Raw genomic sequence first — 25,750 nt, forward strand, 5'->3', positions numbered from 1 at the left:
TGACATTCAACAACCCTTTTCAAAACCAAGAAGGCCCGTCCAGATAATTTCATATGTTTGAACTTTGAAATGTTGACTCTCAAGATATTTTTACTGAGAGTGGCAAAAGTCCCACTAGGGATATTAAAAATATCATTTGTGAAATAATTGACTGATCTAGGAGGCTGCGTACATGAAGCCAGGACAAAGTTACTTGCTGATGTCTTTCATGCTGTAAACACTACTTTAGGATGCTGTGTGGCAAGCAGTGGGGAGAACTAAGAGGGGTTCAGGTTAAGAATGTGGGTACAATTTGTAAGCTTGGTGAAAAACGGTTGGCTAGGACTTTACTCCTGAATTTGTTGGTATCGATATATTTAGCATATTTGCAAGTTTTCGTGGAATGTCTCCGCTTCCTCAGACAGCATTTGGAACACATTACAGCGTTCAAAGCCCCTCCTGCAGGTACCCCATGATCAGTTCCTGGCTGTACCTGATTTGTAGTTTTTCTGAGAAAGGCATGTGGATTTCAACACTCACACACACACACACACACACACACACACACACACACACGCTAGTTATGGTTAAGTTGCTAATCCCGTAGGAAGAGCACTTTTTGGGCGGCTTATAACTTCGCTCTCCCTGGATGAATCCTCACCAAACTTTGCAAAAAAAGTATATGGCCCACTCTGAATGTTTTTGCAAAGGTTGTTGAGGTTTGGTCAAGGGGGTGCAAAGATATAGGGGGGGTCCCAAAATTTATTTTTTTCCCATAGACATAATGGGAAAAACTTTGCTCACGCCTACTGCCCAAACCGCTGGATGGATTTTCACCAAATTTGCGGCAGGAGTGGCGGCTTGATCCCGAAAGCGTGCTTTTCTTTATTTGGTGTTAATCCGTCCAGTAGTTTTATTTTAAACGACAAACATGTAAGTCAAAAAAATTAGTGCTATCTATGTCCGCTCTGCGGACTCACTTCCCTGTTCGGTCTGTGTACTGGCCTCCGATTGGCTGTGCTGCCCGTGGACTGGCCTCCGATCGGCCAAAAAATGTGTGGAATTTTGCGTGGTCCGCGGACATCAGAGCGCAGCCGCCGATTGGCTGGTGGGGAAACGTGAAATGCGTCAGTTTTCCTGAAACTCCCGTCATCTTGTATTCGCAGACTTTTTTGGGGTCCGCAGAAAGCGCAGTGAATTATTATTATTTTTTTTTAAGCAGCATTTCACTTGTCAAACTCAACAAGCAATCTATGAGGAGGTGGGGGGATGAGGATGGGATGGGATATGGGCCGTAAGAAGCCAAAAAACGGATTGTTTCACCTACCCCCTCCCCCCACCCCGACACCCCCGAAAGTCCTCGAACACTCCTGATGTCCTGGGGCAGTCCTGTGGTGTTCACGGACATCAATGATATTTGTGATATCTTTGATGTCCTGGGTGTTAGTCTTAGCAATGCACGGTGGTGGCGCGAGTTATGGTTGCTTAGCTTACCATAACTGGCGAATTTCAGTTTATTTTTTATTTTACTTGTAACCGTAACATCCTTTTAACAACGCTTTTTACTGAATTTCATAGGTTTCTATTAGTGCAACTTAACCATAACGTCACTTTTAACGAGGTTTTTTCATTGAATATATATATCTCTTTCGCTATCTCTATATATAGAATTATATTATATTTCTTTTAATACATATCAAAGGGGCATTGAGAGATGATCTCCTGAACTGGGGAGCTCCAAAATCACAGAATTTAAGGGAGACAATTGTGACACGACTCATCAGCCAAACCCCTCTGAAGTGTATATCATGAAAGGTGAAGAAATGAGATGGTTCATAATAACAGTGGACCAGTCTGGCAGCTTGGGCCTCAAAACAATCCAAGCTGAGTGTGCTCTAGCTACTTCCTCTACAACCACTCTGTCCACACGCTGCAATAAGAGAGCAGAACTGATTAAGAACAAGGACCATTGTGGAGTAGTGGATGCATCAAAACAGGACTGGTTGGAAAGCAGCTCGTAGAACAAAGAAGACAACTTGAGGGTCAGTAAAGGAAAATGGCACACAATAGATGTCACCCCCAGCTGAGGTGAGATTAGAAATCACAGGTGGCGCCTGAGATCCACAATGGTTGTACAAGCTGCTGCACAAATCAGGATGCCTGAAGTGCGTTAAGTGCCAAGCCTTCCCTCCTAATGGGTTTGTGGGAGTGCACCATGATTCCCAAGAGCAGGAGGGTGCCTGCGGCACACAGCTACCAGGATGCTACACAATACAAAGCACTGATCTTAAGTGGAAGAAGTGAGTCAGGACGAGCCTGCCAAAATAGGGGTTGGGTACATAAATAGCATGTGGCCTCTTGATTCCTATATAGAGAGGCTTACGTGAATGTGGGAAAAAATAAACAAAAGCCCGTTATTGAGACCCGGGAGACCCTGCCCCACGCAATCGAGAACAGGGGGGCGATAGTCTTGTACGATACATGGGCTTGCAGCAACGTTATGCCCCGACATCTGAACTGTATGACCAAATTCCAGAAGGGGGCATTAAAAGCATGCATTTTGCTCTTTAATTTGGTTGGGTAAGAGTAAACCAGGTAAAGCAGATAGAAGGGGACACACAGATAGATTTCTCAGTGGTATGCAACTTTTACAAAGTAAACCCTCATAGGTGGGACCCTGCTCATCCGGTAATCCTGAGAAAACAGAAGGGAGCAAGCAACAAGGAGAGAAGGTTGAGCCGTGATCCACTTGTGGCTAAATTGCTTTCAGTGGATCTCAAGGCTGTCTTTAGGGCGTAGACTAAACTGCAGAGAATAACAGACTACGAGAAGTGGAAAAAAGAAATGAAGGTAAAGATCATTCAAAATTACAGTGACCTACTATATAGAAGAATGAGCTTCTAAAAGATATACGAGTGGATGCTGAACATAGCTTGAGAATAAGCATCCTATAGCCTATATCAACCAGAAGAAGCTAGGGCTGCCCATGGGAAATGTTTGTGGGAAATGTGATTGTTGTTAAACTGCATTCAGCTCCCACCCCGAGCTTCTAATTTCAGTATTAAGATGCAGCTCCTAGCATGTAATACTATTACCCTACGCTGAAACCTGTCTGAATTATTTCGGTTGCCTTTGTACCATTATGAATAGTCTTATCTGATTGTTCTTACCCACGTGTTTAGTGTGCTAATTGAACAGACCTAGCTGATTGTTGTTACCTTGCTGTTATATCTGCTAGCATATAATTACTTCCCATGCTTGCCAGCAAATACTATTGCGCCTTTAGTCACTATCTCCCAGTTGAGACCTGCTTGCCTATTGTGCGCTAGGAGACATCCAAGCACCCTTGGTCTTACACAATTGTATGGACACTTTGTAATTGACGCTACTTGTGTGAACTGTGCATTGTAGTTTTTTGACACCAACTATCTTACCATACTGCATTGACTATATCTCACTATGTTCATGCACTATTATGCCACTCTGCTCTGCTACTTTACAAGATACTATCCCTGGCCTGGACATTCACCTACGGCCATAGCGTCCTTCCATCTCAGCCTACCTCCCCTGAGGTACTTAATCTCACTATGTCGAATCCACCTACCTACCCAAGTTATAATTGGCTATTATACAATAGAGCACCCACTCCCAACCCTGCCTTTGCCACTGGATGGCAGCATAGCAGCAGAACCTCGTCGACATCCACACGTCTACCCACGAACCCCTACCGCAACTCCCCCGCCCTATGGCTGGAACACTTTGCCACCATACCCACCCCTAATCAACCATGTGCTCTGCACCTAAGGAACCTCAGACTTGGCTCCAGATTCCCTCGCACAGCCTGCCAATCCCACAACCTCAACACTACATCGAAATCACCATTGCCCAGTCAGTTACCCTGTGGTACCAAAACTATCTCTTCCCCCAATCACTCCCAACCTCACTTCTCACATCCCCAAAGAAACCTTGATTAAGGGTGCCTTGGTCAATGCCAGGTCCCTTCCTGCTCATGCTTTGGACATCGCTGATTTTATCACAACTCAAGATCTTGACTTCCTTGCCATTACAGAGACTTGGTTACATGCAGCCTCTGGAGAATTACTTTCCCCTCGCCATTCCCATCGGCTGTACTATCATTAGATGCAACCGTAACACAAATCAATCGAAAGGCAGTGGTGTCGCCTTTATTCACAAAAACTCCATCGCCCTCAGTCATCCCTAATCAACAGATTCCCTCAGCAGAGCTATTGTCAGTCAAACTTCCCATCTCACCTAACCAAACGTTACCCTGCATCTCATCTATAGGCCACCAGCACCAGGCTGATTGTCATCAGAGAAGGTGGTGACAGGTGACATTACGTCCATCCTAGTAGATAAAACTAAGACTAAATCTCAAATTATTCTACTTGGTGACTTCAACCTTGGTTTCCAAGATGACCCCAATGACCCTAAAGCACTGGACATTACTAACATTCTAACTGACCTCGGCTTCTCCCATCGTATCCAGGAACCTACCCATATCAAGAGGCGAACACTTGGTTGGTTGGTCGACTTAAATTGCAGCGTTAATCTACAGTCTAACCTACCTTGCGCTTGGTCAGATCACCATACGATCACCTTCAACATCAAAGCCAACAACCAGTGCATCAAACAAGACATTGCTCCCTCAATTCGTACCAGAAACAAAGGGACATAACGAGTGAAAAACTGCTCCCCCCTTATCCTACCCATATTAAACAAAGTTTCAACATCATGCACTGATCCCACAGTACTAGTTGATACTTTCAACCATACCATGCTCAAAGCCATGAATTCCATTGCCCCATTCAAATTAAGGAAACCTAAACCGCGTGCGCACCTTAATTCATGGTTCACGCCACACTTGAGAGTGCTACGTAAAGAAAAGCAAAACGCTGAAGCCCGTGGGAAAAGTCATCCCTCTGACGCCAATAAGGACAGCCTCACTATAGCTTCCCTTAATTATGAAGAGCCTATCTTCCAAGCAAAAAAAGATGCCTATAACAAGCGTATCATGCAAGCACAATCCAACACCAAAGTGCTCTTCAAGATACTGAAAGAACTTGAATCTCCTGCAACCCCTCCTGAACCTGTAGCAAAGACAGCACATGCTGCTCGACTATACAAAAAGCGCTCCTCGACAAAATGGCTACACTCCAATCCAAAATCAATGCCAAACAAAGCAGCCTTCAGATTGACCAGCAGCTGAACTCCCCCTCTAGCAAAACTGCCCCCATCTCTCACACACATAACCCCTTCAGTTTCTCACCACTAACTATCTTAGAGGTTGAAAGCATCATTAACAAACTCAAACCCTGCAACTGCCAAGGCGACGCGTGCCCAGTTCCCATTATTAAGGAGGCTACACGTGATTTTGCCCCTTTTATCACTGCATTTATAAACTCGTCCTTCAACGCAGGCATCGTCCCGGATAACTTTAAGGACGCTTGGGTCATCCCCCTTCTCAAAAAACCCTCCATTGACCCGAGCATACCCACTAACTACAGGCCCATCACCACTGTACCTTTTTTTGCTTAAAATACTGGACTGAGCTGCTTATCTGCAGATCCAGGATTACATGGAATCTAATAAACTCCTTGGCCTTAGACAATCAGGCTTCCGGCCTAGGCACAGAACTCAAACTGCCCTCATTGATTTAAAAGCCCAAATTGAGGATCTGAAAGACAACGGGAACCTGGCCCTTCTACTATTACTAGATTTATCAGCAGCTTTCGATTTGGTTAACTACCAAATCAGCTGCCCATTTCTCTGACTCTGTCACCTCCTGGATCGAATCCTTCCTGGAAAATAGATCCATGCAGGTCTTTCCGCCCTCTGCCTCTGCTGATCCTTCACCTGTCCACTGCAGTGTCCCCCAAGGATCTTGTGTCTCACTGACACTTTACAACATGTTCACAAAACCGCTCTTTGATATTCTTGACTATCTGGGTGTCACCTACACTAACTATGCCGATGACACCCAGATACTCATCCCGATCACCGGAGACCATACAGTGGATACGAAATCCTTAAATGATGTTTACCAGGTCATTCAGGCGTGGATGGCACAACATGAGCTCTGTCTCAATGATAAGAAGGAGCTCTTCATCTTGGGCTTCCATCATCGACTTAATAGACTAGATCCTTCATTTAAATCGTTCACCATTGATGGCAATACCATCAAGGTATCTAATGATACTAAAACCCTAAGCATCTATCTTGACTCTAACATATCACTCTCCAGACAAACTAATGCTGTAATCTCAGCTTCCGTCTACATGTGCAAACTCATCACAGCCTGCCGACCTTTCCTTGCCACTTCTAACTGCACCACCCTTGCCAGAACACTCATTATGTCAAAGCTTGACTATTGTAATGCCCTTTATTTAGGGGCAAGCCAACGAAACCTAAAAAAGCTACAGGTCACACAGAACAACGCTATTAGGGCAGCTCTAAATATTCCCAGGAATCAGCACATCTCTGACACCAGACGCAACCTATGTTGGCTTTCAGTAGCCCAAAGAGTCTCCATTAAAACGCTCACCCTCACCCACAAATGTCTGGCCAACCAGGCACCCATCTACTTGGCTAGCCGATTCACACCTCACACCTCACACCTCTACCCGACCTCAGAGAATAGCCTAAACTCACTGTCTATCCCTTCCTAGGTTCAAGCTTCAGAAAGCTGGTAGGGTTCGTTTCCCGGTCCTAGCCACCAAACTATGGAATACACTGCCCAACCCGCTCAGATAGGAACCTACCTTCCACTCCTTCAAGAGCAAAGCCAGACTGTGGCTTTCTGCTCAAGACACCTGTTAATTCCTTCCTGTCACGCCGGACACAAATCCTCCACTAGAATGACCTTGAACCTTTGTTGCTGCCATTGCCCGGCATGCACCCTGAATGTAAATATTGTTTATATAGCCTCTATGTAACTCTGATTTGTATATTTAGTCTATATTCTGTGTACTGTACATATATTCAGTATCTTGCCCTACTGTCTTTTTGTTGTAAAAGTTGTCACTGTAACTGAAGATATGCGCGCAGATACCTATGTGCCAGGCGCGCTAAACAAATAAACAAAATACAAATACTGTGTCATGATGCCTACCCCCGGGCATCCGGATCGAGTCCATCAGCCCCGGGAGCAGGCATCCAGATAATCATTAAAACCCCAACAGCCCCGGCTGGGGGCTGTTTGGATTCAGTCCTGGCGCCTTACGCGCCAGGCTCATCATAGAAATCAGTCCTGGCGCCATAGGCGCCAGGCTCATAGACTTTACTTGCCTTATGCAGACCATGCTGCAAATGAGTCCAAGCCAACGTGAGGCCTGGATGGGACTATTTTATTACAGGGACTATTTTTTACTCCGGTGTGGTTCTGGGGAACTTCTTACCTGGGACTACTTTGCAGGCTATTTAAACCACTCCCGAACAGCAGCTCATGCTTCGTGTTATTCTGCATCCAGCAGCGAAACGCTCACCGTGTCTGCAAGTCAGCATCCAGTCTTCTGCCACGCCCGCCTCGAATCCGGAGCTCCTAGACAAAAGGAAAAGAAAGGAGAAGAGGTTAGATCACGGACATTATTTGATTCCTTACCTGATTCCGGACCCAGCACATCTCCGAGCCTGGAAAGGACATTATTTCAGCACGCGTCGCTTCGCCAGCAGCAGCGCCGCCTTATACTCACCAGTCCACCGCATCTTTCGACTCGGCGCTGCCTCCATCATTTTCTTCGTCGAAACCCAGCACCTGGAGGGAAAACGAAAGGAATAACAAGGTGAGCCGAGAAAACCGACAAAGACAATCTCTTTGCCACCATAGGCTTACCTGCTTTACCACCGGAGGTATTATCCTGTAATTTGCGGCATCTTCCTATGCCGCACCTATAAAGGGAGAGAAAACAGCAAGTTAAACTCATGCAACTTTTTCCGGACAGTGTTTGGTAAACAGACTCTTACCAGAATGCCATCAGCTGCCGCCAGGCAATATTCTTTTGGACCCAGCTGCAACCTAACGAGGGAATGGAACAAGAGTGAACATCGGACATATTGAACTCTTTGAACTTTATAGACACTGGAGTCAATATCACTCCAGAACTCCTCCAGTACCTTCAAACCAGTGAAGTAACTGGTATCTACGCGCCCCTGCATGCCATGCATTATGGAGAGCTCATCATTTAAAAACATAAGGTGAGGTTACAAAGAGGGGATATCGGAGGTGATTAGTGGGGAGAACAAGAACAGTTGGGGGGGCATCACTAAAGTCCACGGGTGGCTAAATCCCTTCCTCCACTTGCAGGAGAATACTTCTACGAGTCCAGCAGACAAGATTAGGCGGGCCAGTCCAGACTGTCATCTCTTCACTACGCATCACGTTGGTGGAGACCGCAGCTGGTCCGGGTCCGATCGACGCGCCTGTGAGAACCAGGTGAGTGTAACATACTGATCCTCCAGGGAGAAACAAGGGATATGTTGATGATTCTTATAACACACTGCCCAACAAAAACAAACTGAACCACTGCAAATGATCATAGTTAAGCTTCTGGACTTCATTACAAACCGGGCACAAACGAGCAACACCTGAAGGATAGGACAAAGTAGCAATACAATGCAAATCTCAACCTTTAATTTTGTCTCCTCTGAGGGGGTCCAAACAAAGAGAACATGTTTCAGGAAAATCCACCAATGACTTAATGGGAAAAAGATTGGCTACTCCGCCCCATAACCCACCAAGACTGTGCCTCCTGGAAAGGCCATTGATGAACTAACATCTTATACATCATGGCCACACAAGAGGAAATAAATCTCCCAAAAGACAAAAATCATTCAAATCCGTAGCAAGTTGTCAACTATATCCACAATTTGGAGAAAGGAAACTGATGCAGATGACGTAGAAACAACAGCTGAGCTGGCCAGTCTTAAAAGTTGTCATTTGTTAAGCATGAAGAGGCCATATGATCTGATGGTTCTGCTGAGTTCTAAGTTAAAGGTAACGAATACTAACGATAATCTTGGCATTGCCCCATTGGTTAATAACATAACAAGTGTACTTGTAAAGCGCTCGTTCACCCCACAGGGGTATCTTGGAGCTATTGACAGATAACAGATGTTTGGTATGCAACTCAATGGTAATTATTTTATCAACCTCAGAACGATGAAGGGCTCAGTGAACCTGCTGGGATTCAAACCTATGCCCATGCGGTCAAACACAGGCCCCTGTAGTGGATGCATTAGTCCACAGAGCCGGCTATAATGGCAAGAAAGACAGGAAATCCAGTTGTCAGAGTTGTCAAGAGCAGGCCTTAAGTGGAAAAGTTAAGACTGTGGTGACATTTGTAGATTTTCATTGGAAGTTTATCTCTTGTATTAAGGAGATCTGTGTGTCCTGTTGTTGGGGTAGACATCTGAATGATTGTCCAAAAGCTTTTTAGGTGGGCTTCTAGTTGTTCTGGTATAGAACTTACTCCTATCTTGGCTATAAAAGTTATTTCAATGGATTGCATTCTCCCACAGATTCCTCATCTTGATAGATATCAATCCAGCGTCGGCTGCTCGGAAACCTTTTCAACAAGGGCCGTAGTGCATAGTCTCTCGACTCCTGCGTGCTTTGCTGTGCTACTCCTCGACTCAAGACTTGATGTCAATCACTGTAATAAAGGAATGAACTATGCCCCCTTACCTTGGTTCCCTTTTTCCACATGCTCAGCACGCTACTCAGAACACAGCTCAATTTTTATTTTTTTATTTTTTTTATTAAAAATGTTAATTTCTTGCTATGCCAGAATGTCAGGGCCCAAACGTCTGGTTTCAGGTGCTGAAAGGACTGCAACTCCAAGATGTCCCTCACAGACCCACATACTATTTGAGTGTGGTTTCTCAGTGTCATGCATGAAACGGAGCAATGTGCTTCTTGTTTGTCCATGAACCTGAATGCCAAGAAGGAACGACCGTTGGCCGGTGATTCAAAAAATCGCCAGCTTTGCCGAAATCGTTACTGAAATCCTCAGAGCATGACACAGAGGGACCTACTCCCGAGGAACAATGGGCGGGCAGGTGCCATACATGTTTTTTTTTTAATATGGTCCCATTACTCTTCCTCTTCACCATTGCATCAAAAGAAGTGCTGATGCAGACTTGTTTCCGACTTGTCAGATGACATGGGTAAGTCCTACCCTGCAAAGTGGGCGTTGAGGGAGGAGCGGGAAGAGTTTAAGAAACAAATGATGCAAGTGTTTGAGAACGCTGCGGCTGGCAAAGCTCCCGCCTCAATGCCGCAGGCAGACTTTGCTCTGACCGCGCCTGCTTTGTTTGGCCCAAAGGCAGCCTGGGGAGGTAAAAAACTCTCGTGATTGAACTAGATTTGTGAAACCTACATCAGCCCACCTTGGGTCATGAAGCCCCTCGCCCAGTGGAAATGCTGCAGGACCAAAGCTATGTGCCTTAGTCGGGAACGGAGTACCTAATGTAGCCGATCTTCGAGGAGAAGGGTGACCTGATCCCATTCGGAATGGAGCCACTAGTGGGCTCAGCCATGGACCCATTACCCAACTTCATGGTAGACTAAGGAGGTCTATTGCATTTGGCGGAGGGCCTCCACCATGCGATGTACTGGACACGTCCCCAGAGGTGGATTTTCAACTGACGCGTGTATGCATATCCCAGTTGACGCAGAATTAATTTTAAAAAATAAGCCGGCGACAGGCAACCTCCCGTTTCTGATGGTGAACTTGAAGCCTGAAGGGCTTGTGGTGCAGGCCGCAATGGTTACTGTTATATGTTTATGTTGGCTGTCCCGTGCTTTTCTGCAATCCCCCCAACCCCCCGGTTCAAGAACGACACAGGAGAGCCATTGGGGAGAATCACTAAGTTGGGGCGGACCGCTACCCCGGCGCTCCGGGGGTCTCCTTTGTCCCAATAAACTTTGTTACCTGCACTCTTGGTCAGCCTGGTGTGTGCGTCTGGTTACAACAAATTGGCGACGAGAGTCTCTCCTGATTATCGGCACTGGGACTGAAGGAGGACACCCCCACTGTGAGGGCGCTTTGACCAGCAGTGGCCTGAAGATTGGCTGCACCCCATGAATGCTGAGAGCGGACAGCCACGCCAAAGGTGAGCCTAGTGAGGAAAGAGGACACGAGCATCTTCCCTGCTGAATTTGGGGCGAGAGGGCAAGCCACCTTCAGAGAGCGCGCAGCAGCGCGAGAGATCACTGCTTGCTGCGAGTGATTCACTGAACTGCAGCAGATGAGATTGCAAGAGCGACCTTGGAGGAAAAGACCTCTGAACATCCCACTACATGGAGCCATTTTGTTTGTGTTGCGTCTCCAAGGCAACCAGGCCTCGTAAAGCGCAATGTTTAAGAGAACGTCATTGACCAGATTTCCTCACATAACTATTAATTGAAATTGAATTAGCACTAACTAACTCAGTAAAGAACATTTAAAAGGATCCATTGTTTTTGACTTGCAAAACAAGCATAAAAAACGGTGGGGATATAACCAACTGGTCAAAGTAAAGACATGCACAATCTCCCCGAGGTTCACAACTGTGCAGCCATGCAAAATACACCTGCTCACTGGGCATTTCTCGCCTCCCCCGGAGAGCCTCCTATACCGTGGGAGCACTGGGTGGATTTGTTTCAAGTATATTTTTGTGCCTTGAGGGGCCGCAAGTTCATTGATGATTTAAAAGGAAGCATCCCTCCTGAACTGTATTGATGCAGAAGGTTTAACAATATTTCGCACCCTTCCGACATAGCGTGCCCAAAAGGGGCAGGAGATTCTGGCTCTTCAGGAGCTGTTAGGAAATATGAATCGGCACTAGCAAAATTTGAGAAACACTTTGGCAATAAAACCAATGTAGTGCTGGAGAGCAATTACTTTTTCTCAAGCAAACAATACAAAGGGTAATCAGTAGACAGCTGCATAGCGGCACTGAGGGGGTCTCATTGCGTCCTGCAAGTTCACAGGTGTTCCGGATGAATATCTTCATGATCAGCTCGTGATCTGCACTGCAGATAAACGGATGCAACAGAGGTTGTGGCAGAACAAGGACCTCACATTAGAACAGGCCATTGACCTGGCGAGAACAATTGAACTCCATTCAATAAGAGACAACTTCTTCTGAGGTAAAAAGGATAGAGGAATGCGATGATGACAGCGACGACCTGACTGTTGCCCTACTGAGGAAAAACTGTGTCTGCAGCAGGGCGCAGGACAAGTGTCAGGGACAGGGTGAAGAAAGACGGAGGAGACAAATCTCCTGACAAGTGTGCGCGTCCTCAATCGAAGTGCTACAGGTGTGGACGTACCAGACATAATGGCGAGAAGCAATGTCCTGCTGTCAATGCAGAATGCTACAGGTGTGTTGCTTTGTGGGATATTATCGGAGAGCCTTCAAAAATCCCAAAAACGCTGCACCATAAGAGCCCTTGAAGTTGGGGGGGGGGGGGGGAGCAGCAGCCTTCTCACCATCGCAGACGAATATCCGATTTGTATTCTTTCACTCGATGCTCCCAGGAAAAGAGGACCTTGGGAGAAGGTTGAAGCAGACACAATCCCACTAGAGGTGATATGGTAGACACTGGGTCGCCCTATACCATGGTGGATGTTGTTGCGTATCAAAATGAATTGGATTGTTACACACAACAATTAAAACCTTCCAATGTGAGAGCCTCAGGGTATGGCCAGAGCCCAATAAACATCTTAGGGTTCAAATGGGTACACCTCAAGTTTGAAAGCAGGGAGATTTTATTGCAAGCTATTTGTGACCCAGAAAGGATCATCAGTCTTGGACTGGGATGAGCAGGCTGCCTTGCAAGTCAAGATTCACCCAGGAGAGGACAAGCCCATACTGAGGGTCACGACTCCAGATGTTTCATCCAAGGAAGTCTTAGTCAAACAGTTTCCACAAGTGTTCAATGCCACCATTGTGAAACTTAAGGGATGTAAGCACTGTATTGTTTTGACAAGAGGACCAAAAACAGTTGTGCTTAAAGTGAGGAACATCCCTGTTGGTACAAAGGACGCGTTACAGAAAGAATTGGAGAAACTCTGCAGGCAAGACGTTATATAGAGCCAATTGAGTCTTCTGATTGGTTGCCTCCAATTGACATTGTGCAGAAAGGTGATGGCTCAATATGCATTGATTATCTGGTATTGTAAAAATCAGATGGTGTTAAACTGATTTTAAGTCTTGCAAGACCCATATAGTTGGATAATTATGTATTTGGTAAATTCTCTGAATTTTTGTGATGAATTTCGAAGGTTAAATTGTAAAGGTTGTATATAGCAAATACGATAAAAACAAGAAGAAAAAAAATATGCATATGTGTGTACCTCTGAGACCATAATACAGGCATCCCCTTCCCAATATAAATGAGTTGCTAACAACGATGAAGCCCGCTAAATATTTTACGACATTGCTTCTGCTTACATCAAGTCGTCTTCGATGAAGAGTAAAAGCATTTACCATCCTTTGTTACACTGTTGGGGGCATACAGTTACAAGCGCATGCCGTTTAGGTTTGCTTCTGCTGCCGCGGTCTTCCAGAGACTCATGCAACAGCTGTTTGGAGGACTGAAAGGAGTTTACTTCTCCCAGTATGACATCTTGATAGCCACACTTACAGAAAAGGAACACTCCTGGAGGTCTTGCAAGTGATCAGAGAGAAATGCCTCACCCTTAAAATTGAGAAGTGCAAGTTCGAGGTGCAAGAAGTCATGTACCATGGGCAAGTGATTAATGTTGAAGGGATCAAGCCAAAGAAGGAACTTGTGGAAACGATAACGAGTATGCCTGTTCCCACCGCAAGGATCAACTTGGGTCCTTTTTGGGACTAATTGAATATTACTCCAAGTTTGTCCTGTGTTTCATGGAAAAAACCCAGCACATAAGGGCACTTGTGAAGAAGTGTGTCAAATTTGAATGATCTGAACAATTCCAGAAAGAGTGGGAAGTCATGAGGACAGATGTCAGTAAAGCGCTGACCCTTATGATGTTTAATACTGTGGCTACCAGTATAATCATAGTTGATGCTAGCAATGTAGGTTTGTGGGGAGTCCTTGAACAGATCCAGGGGGGAAGAGAAGTAACCCTTGCCTTTGCTTCCAAAGTCTTAAAGCAGGCGGAGCTACATTATTCCACCACTGAAAAGGAGGCCTTAAGTTTAAAATGGGCCATGGAGCATTTCAGAACCCTGCTTTGGGGGGGGGTGTAGTTGGACCCTCCGAGGGATTAGAGTCATGCAAGCTGTACATAGCGGTCCTTTTAGACTACACGTCCAAGTGGGTGGAATGGTGTGTCATGGAAGAAAGTGTGACAGCCACCAAATTGTAAAGTTCTTAGATGCAGTGTTCATCAGAGAGGGGGACCGGAAGAAATTGGTTACTGACAATGGGGCGCAATTTACTTGAAAGCATGCAAAGATTTTTGAAGGACCGTGGAATTGAACATAAACACACATCATTATACCATCCCATGTCAAACGGTCTTGAGTGCATGAATGGTATCCTGAAAGGGATGATTCAGTTGGCGGTGGCAAACTCATTACCCTGGAGAGAGACCCTTAAGGATTCGCTGAATTCATACCGGATGACTCCTTTTCCACGACCGAAATTGAACCTTTTGTCATGATGAGGGGCACAGTGCCATTTCAAGATGGTGGATATGGACGAGATTCTTATGAGAGTTAGAGGGAAACAGAAGCAGTATAAGGACCATTATGACTGTGTCAGAGCTACTCGCAAGGTTGTGTTCAAAGAAGACGAGTGGGTCAGGGAGCATCGAAAAGTGTCAGGAACCTGCAATGGACTTAGAGAGTCAGAAGAAAGAATGTAGTCCTGCAAGATGGAAAGGTTTGGTCCTTTGATGACATTGTTCGTGCTTCTGCGCGTGTGCCCAGTGTAGGGATGCCATGTGATGGTAATATGACACAGCTTACACAATTTCCGAGGGGTTGAGGGTAACCTAGTTATTCTGGGCTCTTTGCTCAGAAGAGGAAAATTCTACTCAACATCAGAGATGACTTTGTGTACTATTAAACTGTATCCTTTTGGGGAACCTGCTCTAGGCTCCCTTCTCGGTAGAAGGAATCCTGTCAACTTCAGAGTTGATTTCTTGTGTTTTCCAACTGTATCCTTTGCTACAAACTTCTGCTTGTTCTCTGTCCTCCCTTCCCTCTTCCCCCTCCCTTCCATCCCCTTCATTCTTCCACTGTTTACGGGGGGAGATGTTATGATATGTTTATGTTGGCTGTCCTGTGCCTTTCTGGACCCCCCCACCTTCTGGTTTGAGAACAACACACGAGAGTTGTTGGGCAGAATCACTGAGTTGGGGCGGACTGCTACCCCAGCGCTCTAGGGGGATCTACTTTGTCCCAATAAACTTCATGTTACCTGCACTCATGGTCAGCCTGATGTGTGTGTCTTGTTACAGCATTTACCTCAAGGCCCTCGAACCTCCCCACGGATAGGCAGTTGAAGAAGGTTGACGCTTTGGCAAAAGTATTTGCCTAGGAGAGCATGATGCTAAAAGCAGTCTCTCTTGTGCTTTTGCTAAATATTCACACATATTGTGGAACACCATCACTGAGGCAGCCAACCACTTCCCAATGTTGGCGATCAGGGAAGGCTTTTTTTGGATACTGTCAGAGATGGTAGAGACATTGCTTGCCCTGGCGCTCCAGGCTGGGATGGATGCCGCGGACTGTGTGTTTGTGCCATGGGCACTTTGACGGTGCTGTGCAGATCCGCCTATCTTGGGAGCTCAGGGTTTTTTCTGAATGTCCAGGTGAAGTTCCTTGATCTTACAACGGGGGGCACTTGTTTGCCCCTTAAGCTGATGAGTCCCTCAAGAAATGTAAAGATTCCAAACTAAAGGCAAAGTCGCTGGGGCTGTTGGTGTAACAGCTTCATGCCAGGCAAAATGTCCTCTTTGGCTTTAGAGGGCGAGGCTACAGGCAGTATTTCACCTTTGCTAGAAGGGCGCACCCTCCTCAGGCCAAGCAGGGAAAACATAGATTTCCTGGCCGTGGAGAGGCAGAGGGGCATCCAGACAGGCTATCCCCTGCATCTCAGAAACCTCTTTGAGGTCTCTCCGGCCCTCAATGTATCTCCAGTTGGAGGCAGAGTCTCCGGGTGCATATGCAAATGGAAGGAGATCACTTCTGACACCTGGGTCCTGCAGTTGGTTGAGCTAGTCTATTGCCTGCCATTCCTGAAGTGACAACTGGACAGACCTCAAACCACCCGCCTCCACCTGAGTGGAGGAACTGTAAGCCCTTCTTTTGAAGAGAGCAGTAGAGGAAGTGCCATCAGGAGAGAAGGGTTCGGGTTTGTACTCCCGATACTTCCTAGATCTCAAGAAACGGGGAGGACTCCATCCCATCCTGGACCTCAGGGCCATGAAAAAGGTCCTGGGGTAGGACAAATTCAGGATGCTCTTGGTGAAGGAGATTATCCAGGTTCTGCAGTACCAGGATTGGCTGGTGTTGCTGGACCTTCAAGATACTTACTTTAGGATGCCTATCCACAGGAAACAGGCGGTCCCTGAGGTTTATCATTGTTTACGCCCTTATCAGTTTAAGGTGCTCCCCTTTGGCCTGAACAGCCAGGGTTTTAACCTAGTTGATGGCAGTTGTGGTGTTCCATCTCGGGAGATCCGGCGTCTTTGTATTCCCATTGTTCGATGACTGGTTGATCCAGGGTTGGTCTCCATAGTAGACACCTAGAGGACATTTGCTCCCTGCTACACAAATTGGACTTCTCCCCTCTTCCTACTTCCACCTGTGAGGCTAAAAACCTTGGGGTCATCTTTGACTCCTCGCTTTCCTTCTCTCCTCACATCTCTGACGTCTCTAAGAAGTCACACTACCAGCTGCACCAGGTATTCTTCCTTTCCTCTCCTTCCCTCAGAAGCTCACAATCTCCAGAGCTCTGGTTCTCTCTAGGCTGGACTACTGCAACAGCCTCTTTCTAAATCTGCCTGCCTCTACTCTCCGCCCTGTGCAACTCATCCAAAACAGGACTGCGCGACTTGTCCTTGGCCTCAAGCCCAGGGATCGTATCTCTCCAGGACTGAAATCTCTGCACTCGCTCCCAGTGGCAGCGAGGATTAAGTTTAAAACCCTCTGCATTGTCCACAAGGCCTTCTGGAGCCTGGAGCCTGGGACCTCTCCTCCTCTCTCCTGCTCATCTCCTGGCTGTATCTGAAACTGCACTGGTTACCTGGCTAATTTATGATCTTGGGCCTAGGTCCCCTCCCCACCAGTTGCTTACCTGCACTGCCCCCTGGCAACTCTTGCACTCTGACAGTTTCTGTATTCCTACAGTCCCTACTCGCACTGGACACCTGATATCTGCACCTACCCTTGCACTTGCCACCAGCTGGCCGCACTTTTATTATTGTCCTTATTTATTGTCATTATTATTGTCTTATTTATTTTTCTGTTATCCTATGTATTGCACTGCCCCCTCTCACTTCCCCCTACACTTCTCCCCTCCCCACATCCCCGGCACTTGCGCGATCCCAATGTCACCTTGCCTAGTAGGTTTGTTGTTTGTCTTCTCTCTGTTTCCCCTCCCTTGCCTCATCGCGCCTTGAAACACATGTGTATAGGCACGTTATAAATGCCATATCATATCATTTACAGAAGTCGTAGATTTCACCAGCATTGAGGCTTCAATTCATCAGAGCAGTCCTGGACACTCAGAAAGGGAAGACTTTTCCTCCTGTGGAGAAAGTCATCAAAGGGGCTCATATGGTCAGTCCTTTACAGAATTCCAATAGTCTCCCGTTGTCTGCTTTTCTGCCCCGAATCCACCCTCCGGCACCACACCTCAATACCCTTTTCTGCATCGACGGGAACGGGCCGAATTCACCAGCGCTTCTGGGTTTGGCTTTGGCCATGTAATTCCACACGCGGATACTTCTGTCTTTGTCTTTTTATCATAGAGGTACTCGGCCCTCAGGCGTCATGCTCCTCCCCGGCGCATGTCGACTTCCACAGGGTTCAGCAGGTGTCAATCCTGCAACGGGCTCTTTCCAACTTCAGACCCCCACGCCCTCTGCCTACGTTGCCTTAGCCCAGACCACCGATGGCAAGCCTGTACCACATGCAACGCCCTTTCTTCAAGGTCTCTGAAAAACAGACTAGCCAGGTGGAGGGAGCTCTTCCAGAGATCGCCTCCAGAGGACCTGAAGGACTTCGTCTACCATTGATCCAGGCACAAGGTAGGGACACTTTCTTCCATCGCACCTCGCAAGGGAGACTCCTTCCCAAGGACTCGCCCGCAAGGGAGGGACCGCTCGGGTTCTTGTACCAGCACGTGCACCGAGGCTACCTCAGCTACCGGCCTACAGGCCGAGGGATCAGTGGATCCTCCCGGTGACAGTGTTGAGGAACCGGAAGGTTCTCTTACCGGGTCTTCACCTGAGGGGCCACGCCCTAGTACCGGCAATATGTCCGAGGGGGCGTCTATATGCAGCTATTTAGAGCTCTAAAGGCCTCTCAAGAGTCCTGGAGGAGGCTGGACCCAGTGAGCCGAGCAACACGATGCAGGCACATGGAAGGCAGCTCAACAAGATGGCTGCCGTGCCAGACATTAGCATTGGTCCGGCACCGCACCAGGAAAGGGAGCAAGTTGAGGAACGAGTGTCAAGGTGGGAGTGGTGTCAACCAGGTACGTGGCCTACAGCCTATCCTTCATTTGCACTGAGCAGGTCCCTGCTGTGTCCATATGGGAAGGGCATACATTGGCTCCAGCAGCCTCCCGCTCCCCCTGTCAATATCACCGACCACCCCTCCAGCCTGTGAGGACAGGTTTTTTTAAATGTTCCTCGGGCTCATGAAATCTCCTCGTATGGGGGTCATCCTCCGGGACGCCATCAGGGACGTGCTCCCTCCAATGCTTCTGGTGCCGCAAGCACTCCGCCGGTGCCTCAGGCCCTGGTGCAGTCTCTGCCACCTGCTCCGGCCCCCCAACCGATCATGCAGGCGGTTCCGTACCAGCCTCCGCTGCAGGCTCCGGTCTCCATACCTCAGGCTCCGGCTCCCAACACACCTCCACTGGTACCGGATCCTCTGGACCCCCAGGTGGACACAAACGAGGGGGACCACCCTGACACACCATAGTCAGCAAAGGCTTTCCACAAACGTCTTGCAGGGCTGGCAGAGTACCTGGGCCTGCCTCAACCGGAGGTCGAGCAACCAGCACAAGGGGTCCTTGCAGAAGGCCTCACGCTATGCCCCTCTGCTAGGACAGGAATCCCTATGCAGAAAGACATGGTCGCCTTGGCCAAGAAGGGTTGGCTCAAGCCCCACCCGGTTCAGCCGGTCAATCGACGCCTGGATCCCAAGTACAGGCAGATGGAGTGGGATTCAGACTTGCTATCGGCTCATCCTCAGCCGCGCTCCTCGGTGATTTCCGCGGCATCACTATACTCCAAACCTCAGTCGTCCTCGGCCTCTTCTTCTGCTGCACTGCTAGGCAAGGAGGAGGAGATCTTGAGGCATACGGGAAGAAGCTGTGTTCCTACGTGTCCTTGCATCTTCGTCAGGCCACGGACATGAGAAGAACAGCCTGGCACTGTGCTACTAAATTCAACCCTGATGTCCAGGAACGCATATTAGACCTGCCGTTAGATGGTGGTGACCTCCTCCACTCCACCACGGACGAGGAGCTGGATAAAAAGAAAAACAGCTCTCAAACGGCCAAGTGTATCCATTCTTACAAAGACCACGCCCAAATCATACACCTAGTCACAGCAGCGCTCCGACAAGGGGCGTACATACGGAGGGTTCTGTGCCTTCCAAGAACGGAGGCCCAGGCAGCCGGACCGCTCGCCGTCTCAACATCAGCACGAACAACAAAAAGGGGCGATTGGAGTAAGGGCTTTTTCCATTCCCCCTCCTCCGCAACAGCCTCAGAGGGGATGAAGACATCACACGCCCCTCCAGGTCCACGTGTCTGCGGCAGGGAGCAGGCTTGCTCTCCATGCACATTTCTGGCACCAGAATTTCGCGGACCCCTGGATCCTCTCTGTAGTATCCACTGGGTACCGCCTACCCATCCCAGCCTCTCCTCCCTCCTCCCCTCCACTCCTACAGGTTGGGACAGCAACTCTTTTGGCAGTGATCTGGTCGCTCGTCGAGATCCAGGCAGTGGAGGAAGTGCCAGCCTCTCAGCGAGGCTTGGGCTTTTACTCCAGGATTTTCACCATTCAGAAAAAGAACCAGGTGGGCCAGAGAGTTGTGCTGGACCTTTCCACCCTAACCTCTTCCTACCTCTACAAAGATTCATGATGGTTACTCCAGCTTTTATAGCAGAGACATTGTGCAAGGGAGACTGGATGTGCTCCCTGGATCTGAAGGATGCTTACTTACACGTCCCGATTTGGCTGCCCCACCGTTCTTTTCTACGATTCAGGATCATGGCCTACCATTTCCAATACAGGGTGCTTCCTTTTGGCCTCATCTCGGCCTCCAGGGTCTTTACCAGGCTCATGAATATGGTGGCAGTCCTCCTCAGGGCCTCCACATCTACCCGTACCTAGACGACTGGCTCGTCAGGGCTACATCTCTGGAAGCGGTGCACCACACTTCCCATGCTCTTATGAACACACTGCACGATCTGGGCTTTTCGCTAAATCTCAAGAAGTCGCAGCTGCAGCCTATGCAGACACTGACCTTCTTGGGACTCATAAGGGCCACATTCTCCGAGAAAGTTTTTCCGACACAGGGCAAGATTACAGCCATCAAGAGGGCCACGACTCACTTCCTCAGCAGAGAGGTGACATCGGCGTGGTGGTACCAGCACCCCTTGGGTCTCTTGGCAGCGGTCTTATTGGCGGTCCCCCACACGGGACTCAGGATGAGGATGATACAGCTGCACTACATGTCCTCATGGAACCAGGAGTGGGGCTCTCAGGCAGAGATGATCAGCGTTCCTCCTTCTCTCCACCCAGACCTCACATGGTGGTCCAAGCACTGCAACCTACGGACGTGCAAGCCCTTCGGGCTCCCACCCCGCAGGTCACCATCACCACGGACTCCACTCTCGAGGGATGGGGGGGGGGCACCCTGGACAGTCACTCTGTCCACGGCACCTGGACTCCGCAGGAGTACGACACCAATTGGTTGGAGCTGAATGCCATCTGGCTAGTGCTCAGAGCATTCCTTCCGCTTATCGGAGTCAAGGTTGTCCTCCAGACAGACAACTCGACAAACATGTACTATGTCAACAAGCAGAGTGGCACCAGATCCCCTTCACTGTGCCATCTGGTGATCAGCATGTGGGAGTGGGCCCTGGACAACATCCACCTCATGGCAGTCCACCTTCCGGGGGAATCCAACATGGAGGCGGACAGGCTCAGCAGGTTGGGAGCGGACAATTGCAAGTGGCAGCTAAACGATCTCGCACTGCTGGAGATCTTCAGCAGATGGTTACACCCCCAGGTGCACCTCTTTGCCAGCTGGCACAACAAGAAGTGCCAACAGTTCGCCTCCTGGCAGGGACAGGGCCCAGGCTCCCTGTGTAACGCATTTCAGATTCAGTGAAACGGCATGACAGCATGTGCCTTCCCGCCCACTTCGCTGATTCACAGAGTAATATGCAAGATCAAGGAGTCTCGCCAGCTCAACATCATTCTAATAGCTCCATGGTTGCTAGCCAGGCCATGGTTCTCGCAGCTGCTCAGCCTCTCGGAGATGCCACCGATTCATCTTCTGATGGGCCCAGCACATCTTCTGGCGCAACAGGGGGGGAGGGTCATCCACCCCACGCCACAGAAACTAGCCCTCACAGCGTGGTTCCTGAGCAGGTAACGCGAATGTACCTCAGCCTCTCCCAGGCTAATTTAGAGATCATACAGGTCGCAAGGAGGAAGGCTACCAGGGCCCAGTATAAGAGCATGTGGATCAGGTTCTGCCATTGGGCAGACTCTAAAAATATCGACCCCCTTGTTTGAATGCACGTTGGACGACGTGCTCTCCTTCTCGGCGCACCTCGCCCACTCTGTCGTGCAGGTAGACACTTGCCGCACTTACCTCGCAGTCATCGGGGCTTACAGGAACTCTGAGGAAGAGGTCTTCTCCTCCAACCCGACTGTCAAGAAGCATTTGACGGGATTCGCAAGACTCTGTCCGCCCATCAAGAGGCCACACCCTGCATGGGACCTGAAAGTAGTCTTGTGTGCCCTTGCACACAAACCATTCGAGCCAATGGCGTCCGCAGACATCAGGCTGGTCACCATTAAGACAGCCTTACTAGTCGGCCTCACCTCCGCTCGCAGAGTCAGCGAAATCCAGGCGCTGGTCGCCTCAGAACCTTATAGCACCTTTCACAATGATAAAGTAGTCCTGCGGACACTCCCAGCATTCCTGCCTAAGGTGCCATCTGCTTTCCATATAAACAAGGAAATAGTTCTGCCTACGTTTTTTGCTGAACCGAAGGACGAAGCACAGAGAGTTCTGCACTGCCTTGATGTCAGGCGTGCCCTGAAATTCTACTTGAATAGGACCAAGGGCTTCCACAAGTCAATAAGACCTATTTGTCACCTTTTGGAGGTTCAAGACCAGGTTATCAGACTGCCAAGGCCTCCATAGCCCTGTGGATGGTCTCGGCCATCAAAGAAGCATACAAGGGTCAGCATAAGCCACTCCCAGCCAACATGCACGCCCACGCAGTCAGGGCCTATGCAACCGCCATCTCATTCCAGCGTCATGTTCCTTGGCAAATCATAAGCAAGGTGGCCACCTCGGCCACCCCTTCGGCTTTCTGCAAGCACTATTGTTTGGATGCCGGCTCTAGATCAGACGCGGCTTTCGGTAGGCGGTTCTCAGGAACCTGTTTGCTTAAGGAGCTTCTCTTCTCCACGCTGGGGCTACATTCAGTTGTAATCGCCCATGCAGTATGGAGGAAAGGGGACGGGACGTAAGAGTAATTATAAGTTACTCACCGTAGTGTCCTTAGTTCCCTTTCCTCCATACGTCCCAACATTCTCCCCCCCCCCCTAATAAAACTGGTGTCATTAGGCAATGTTATTCTATTGTCGACGCGTCTATGTGGACTGAAGTGTGGAGCCAGAGGGCAGAGTCAGGGCAGCGCATGCTCCCAGGGCCCCACCCCTGCGTGCTTCTAAATTTAAAGGGGAAGCCGTTTTTTTCTAGTGAAAAAGGTTCCGTCTCCCGTCCCTTGGAAGGGACGCACATGCAGTATGGAGGAAAGGGGACTAAGGTTAGTCACTACAGTAAGTACCTGATAATACTGCATGCATGGCCCCTCAGAGGCTAAGTTTTGGGGACTGGGACCTGGACAGTGAAGTATTAATGGCATTGTTGGCTGTGCACTAGGTCACTGTATGCGTGCAGATGGTTAAAGTTTGTGTCATGGTATAAGGCGAAAGTAGTGGACCCAATTCCGTATTCCACCTCCACAGTAACGGAGTTTTTGTTGGTGTTAGCCAATCGTGCCTCCAAATGGATATGGTGAACGGATACCTGGCTGCCCTTTCATTGTTTAAAAGGACGCCAGAACAAGGTTTGGTTTTCTTAATCCCAGTGATGGTAGAATTTCATAAGGGCTTTGTGAACTCTTTTCCTCCTTAGCCTATTGTTGTTCTAGATTGGCATCCAAACCTGATTTTGACTTTTTGGGTGGAGCGTCCGTTTGAGCCTTTACATTGTACTTCCATCAGACTTCTAACTTTGAAGACCGCCTTCCCGGTGGCGATCATGTCAGCAAGAGCTGCAGGTTCTCTCTTGCATGCCCTAAATTTTGAAGTTCCAAAGATAGGTGTCCTTAAAGGTTCGTCTAACGTTTTTATAGATGGTTGTTGTCAGAATTCCAATTGATCAAAGTGTAGATCTTCTGGCATTTTTCCCTCCGCCTTACCTATCTAAGGACCAGGAGAAGGCTCCAAAGATTGGATCCAAAGAGGGCACTGAGTTTTAATCTGGCCAAGGTGCGCTCCTTCAGAAAGGATGATGAATTATTTATTGCATTTCCGCTATCCAGATTGGGGCTAGCTGTTAATAAACAGACCCTCTCCCGATGGGTAGAGTTATGCATCTCTAAATGCCATCAGAATGCTGGCAAAGAAGTGCTGTTAGGGATTAGAACCCATTCAACCAAGGGGATTTCGTCCTGTTTGGCCCTCCAGAGGGGAGACATATGTCATGGAACAACGTGGTCTTCGCTGCATACGTTTGCCGAGCATTACAGCCTGAGGGGCAGATGCTTGTTTTGGAAGAACAGTGCTTCAAAGCTTGTTAGTATAACTTTCAGCCCTCCTCCGCTGAGAACACTGCTTTGGGAGTCTATCAAGATGAGAAATCTGTGGGAGAATGCAATCCGATGAAGGAGAAATTACTTACCAGTAATGTTCTTTCTATGAATTCTTCTCACAAAGTTTCCTTATCGCCTTCCCAGTCCACCCTGCTTGAACGTTCATGGCGTCTCATCTGCAGTGTATTGGCATGTTTCGATGTGCAGATAGGAAGAAATGTGTTTATAAAGAATATAAATGGTTTTTACTTTCATTCAATTGGTTAGCCAAATTTGACCATGTTAGTGGTCGTTCCTAATGGGAGGAAAAAAAGTTTTTTTTGTACTGTGCTATTCAAGGTTTTTTCTTTTTTACTCTGCTGCTTCCGTTTAGCACTTATTTTCCTCTCACAGGCAACAAGGTGGGGAACTGCCTTTAGTACACGGATCAATGTCCCATCCGGAGTCTAGGAGTGGTGCAGCCGAGCACGAGAAAGCCGAGAGACAATGTCGAGCCACACTATGTCCATTCTCTGTCAAAATGAATTATGTGCAATTGATGCTGGAATAGTTATCAAGATGAGTTTTCTGTGGGAGAATTCATAGAAACAACATCCTTTCAGTACACACTATGCTAACAAATAAGTATGGAAGCCACATCCCCTGGAGGAAAACTTGAAGTAACCAAAGAACATACATATTTACAGATGGGTATGTTGGATGCCCTCTATACAGTGGGTTCTCTTAGTGTAAAGTTTATAGGTTACGTAAAATCAGACACTTCTTGTTCTTCTAAGGCTCCAATTTCTTTCTCTCTTTTTCTGAACTTGTTTGGATTTCATTTTAGGTCAACACTTAATCCAACAAATGCCTTAGCCTTTGTATTTTTGGGTCAATTTTTTTGTTGTTGTATGGAAAGCCATTTACACGATTTTCTGGTGTTGGAGATATGCTCACGCCTGGGGATGTTTAATGCTGCTCTTGGTGCGTTGTTTTGGAGTATCTGGAGTTTGTTAATTATGGATTGGTTGGCACATAGGTATAGACAGTTACAGTAGTCCAGTTTGGATTGTATCAGAGCCCTGGAGGATAAAAAAGGTCTGCAGGCCCTGATCAGCTTACTGGTGTAGGCAGTGGCTGATGCAGTCATGTGTTAATTTGTTTGGTTAGGTTAGTGTTGGCATCAAAATAAAACCCAAGGGTTTTCACATTTTTGGCAATAGGGATGGTGTTACCATCAATGATGATGCTGCTATAATTAGGGCCGAGTTTTCGTAGGTTGTAAGGTGAGCCGACAAGGAGAAATTCCGTTTTCTCATCATTCAGGCAGAGGCCGTGTGTGGCCATCCATGCCTGAGTGATAGTGAAAATTTTGTTAATCCTGATGACGTCAGCATTGTAATTCCCTGAGAGGGTGAGGAGTATCTGGGTGTCATTTGCGTAATTGGTGTAGGTGACACCCAGATGGTCCAGTTTGTCAAAGAGTGG

At 48.0% G+C, this 25,750-nt stretch overlaps 1 protein-coding gene across 9 annotated transcripts in view; it reads left to right on the top strand.

Moving 5' to 3' along the window:
- The window catches only part of DOCK9 (dedicator of cytokinesis 9), a 2,709,375-nt gene that overhangs the window by 2,214,595 nt on the left and 469,030 nt on the right, over positions 1-25,750 (top strand). The gene's annotated exons all lie outside the window — the stretch shown is intronic.

This window comes from Ambystoma mexicanum, chromosome 7q, assembly GCF_040938575.1.
Source record: "Ambystoma mexicanum isolate Mex_15411 chromosome 7q, UKY_AmexF1_1, whole genome shotgun sequence".
Taxonomy (NCBI): domain Eukaryota; kingdom Metazoa; phylum Chordata; class Amphibia; order Caudata; family Ambystomatidae; genus Ambystoma; species Ambystoma mexicanum.